This window comes from Rosa chinensis, chromosome 5, assembly GCF_002994745.2.
Source record: "Rosa chinensis cultivar Old Blush chromosome 5, RchiOBHm-V2, whole genome shotgun sequence".
In the NCBI taxonomy this organism is placed as follows: domain Eukaryota; kingdom Viridiplantae; phylum Streptophyta; class Magnoliopsida; order Rosales; family Rosaceae; genus Rosa; species Rosa chinensis.
Window position 1 is genome coordinate 21823930 of NC_037092.1, and position 3743 is coordinate 21827672.

A 3743-nucleotide genomic window follows, 5' to 3' on the forward strand; every position below is an offset into this window, starting at 1 on the left:
GTAATCAAAGCCACAATCAACTTAATTATGAATTAAGTTGTTATATGGTTGCTGGACGTCATGGCCATGCAAAGGGTCAAGAGCATGATCAACTTAATTATCAATTAAAGCATGGCCCACCTTATCATCATCAATCTTGCTTTGGTCTTGTTGCTGGACGTCATGGTAAGAGTGATCACAATCATGGCCAACTTGATTATCAATTATGTTTTGGTCTTGAGAAGCCAATCTGTGGCTTTATTAATCAATTCAATTTGAAGATCTTCATATATGTTTCAAGGCCAGTCAGTGGCTTTGAGATTTGTAAAGAAGGATTCGGTGACCCCAAGTGCAGTCTTGACACAGAGCCAATCTATGATGAATATGATGATAATTATAATTTAATTATTGGTTCCAAAAATCATATGCAGCGGTTCAAATGCCTTGAACAAGTGGTCAAATACAATAGCCAATCTGTGGCTTATTCTAAAGACACCATGTTTTATGACATGATAGTTGGCGACAAAGCCGATCTTGGGACAACGTCATCTCCAAAATTGCAATTGAAGATCATGCTTCGTCAACCAACAAAGATACTTGGGGGGCAATACTACTCCTTCTACGAGCCAAATTTCTTCCAAGTTTTCGACGCGAAGTATCTTTGTTATTTTCTTCCAAGCTCCCGCGAGAGGGATTTTCATGCCATAAATTTTGATGCATCGGAGCTTGGAGTGAAGCATAGATGGCCTCCCCCGTGGCCTTCTAGAGGTTAGCCAAACGCACTGATGCTAGCTTCTTTATTTGCTTCTAATTTTTAATTTGCATCTTTCTTTTCGTTAGTAAAAAAAAAAAAAAAAAAAGAGAAGAAAATACAAAAAGAGAGTGCGGCGCATCAGCGACTGGCCGCGAGCGATTGACCGCATAAGCAAGCGACCGCCAAGGGCGAGCAACTGGCCGCGAGCGAAAGCAAGCGGCCGCGAGGGGCGCGAGCAGATGGTCGCGAGGACATCAGCGGTGAAGCGAGCGCTCGCAAGGAAATGGGCGAGAGCGACTGGCCGCGACCAAGTGACCGCGGAGGACTGGCCGCGAGCGAAGAGAGGGCCGCGAGAGCGAGTGGCTGTGAGCAAGTGACCGCGAAGCGGGTTCTAGCGAGGGACACTTCAGCGGACGATCGCGTGAAGCAGGGTCCGCTGATATACATCGCCTGGGCTTCGCTAGCGAGCTTCATCAGGAATTCTCCAACAAGATATGCATACTCTGAACTCTGAGACGAAGTCGATCTAGAGGCCGGCGATTGGTCTTCAATGGACAATATGCCAATTACAGTGGCTGACATCGAGGCAGAGCCAAAAGGGAAGGTTTTCGCTGACACTGTTCCTCCGCCGACGAGAAAAGGAAAATTGAATTGCAAACATCCTATCAAGTCAACGCTGGACCGCAGGATACGGTATACCTAATCTAGAGTGATCTCCCACTGTTTCTATGAAGAATCAAACTCAAATACCAGGGAGTAGTTCTTGATTGTACTATCTTTATTGATGAATGGGTCGTTTGGAGGCTATTCTGTTGAAGTCTCATCAAAAGTTTGAAGATTTTGAGATATGCATACCAGGTGTTTGTTGAAATGCCTGAGAGAAACACTCCGTTCTGATGACATGTGCAGACTTGGGGGGCAGAGCTATCAATCCCCAGGTTCGCGTCTGTGAAAGATTCCAAGAAAATATCAATTCCAAATGGTCAAGCGCGACGAATAGGGGCTTCTGAGTATTTGCCTAGCGCATACTGGGGGGCATCAGGGGACTGGTACTTTTAAACTCTTCTTGGTGTGACAGTGTTCTGCAGTGTTCTCAATGCCAAAATTGACGTGATTAAGACTTTGAGTGTCTTGGTATAGCATAAGGCCAATCCCTGTGGTTTTAAATGAATTGTTCAAAGAGAATCCATTTTTTTTTTGCTGAACTAATTCAAGTGGTAGTGGCAGAATAAACGGTCGGCTAAAGCAGAATGATCATGATCATATCTTGATATTCACATATACAGTAGTGACAGCGATGAGGGCTTCAGATGCTTAGTCAAAACTGAAACATGGATGCCATGTCACAACGTCGACGTTTTAACCGGTAGTAAGTACTGGTCTGAGCAGCTTTAGCTTAAAGTCTTTAAGAGTCTTCTGCTACCTGCAAAGCCTATGCCTTCATAGTATGATTATTATCCAAGTCGGGGAGAAAAGCATGATTAAAGTTGGATGACCACTATTCCTCTGTCAAAGCATTCACACCTACAGGAAGTAATAGGAGATCTAATTTGGCTTTATATGTTCAACATAGGGCCTACCCGGTGGCTATATGTACTTTAATCAAGCTGTTGCCTAAAAGATTTAATCAAGGCCATCCCATGCTTGTTATTATACAAAGAATTGGTAGTAGGAGCAGGGAGAAACGTAGACTTGATGGGGATTTATTATTGCCAACTTGTGGCATAGAGGATATGCTGCTGAGGCCATCATGGATATGATATATCAGGTACATGAATTGTTTTCTAAAGCAAAAAGCCAAAAATCATGTGATCATAATGTAGGATTATCAATGGTGGAAGAGGAAAGCTAGCAGTATCATTTCTTGGCCAAATTTTGCAATGATATTTAATAACTGGTTGCATCAATTTAGTATTCTTTCTTGGACATTAGAGTGTCTTAGTATTACTTTGGCCAAGACTTGTGGCCTTAAATTAATTGTTCAAAATAGATGAAAACCTACTCTGTGGTTCCAAGAAATGCCAGAGCAAGCCGCCATCTACTGAGCGAAGAAGAAGTTGATAGAAACCTTGGTAGCAGTAAAATTATTTATTCAAAGAGTCATGTGCAGTGAGTACAAGCTGGGGAATAAGACCACAGTCAACTCCAGTAGAATGATCACCTTTTGAACGAAGAGGGCAAATCTGGGGATTCTGCAATGAAACATTTAAGATGGCAGGTTAGGGAGTAACACAAAATCTTGCTTGGAAAAGGACAGATTTAGGTGGCGCGTGTTGTTCTTTAACCAGAATTTCAAGATCCTGGAACAGAGACTAAGGATCTTCAGCTTTCAGGTTCCTTTATTGCCTCATACTCTCTGTCTGGCTGTGTTTAGATGCCTGGAAATCTGTTCGAGTATTATACGTTCATGCTGGGGGGCAAAGCTGACAAAGAGAACGCCGCTGAACTTGAAGAAAGGTGTCTTTTCCCAGTTCACAAGCCTAGCTTTGCTCTGGCAAATTATACATAAGCTAATAAGTGGCCTAGTCAGAGGCGACTTCACGTCATGAGCAAGTTTTGGCTGGACATGATGCTAGCTTCATTTGATCGCTGCGTGTTCTGTTCATGGTTGATGATTCTTCAATGAAAGACCACGTCACAACAGCCTCATGGTAGCAACTGAAAGCATAAATTTTGTGCCCGTGAGGCATTTCAAAAATTTTGTGCCATGAGTTTAATATGGTTAAGATTTGTTTAAAGTGTCTTAATGTTAACAAGGCCAATATCTGTGGCCTTTTTTGTTTTTGGAAGCATCTCTGTTATCTAACGTAGGAGATCAAGTGTTCATAGCATCTGCGATCAATGTACCAGAGGCCAGGGGCGGATCTAGTATGTACCTGGGGCGGGCTATAGCCCGTCCGAAGATTTTGGACAAAAAAAAAAACCTAGATGTATATATATATATTTTAGTTGGGTATAAGTGTATTGTCTATAATTCCAGCCCGTTCGAGTCGACTAACTCGCCCTTCAT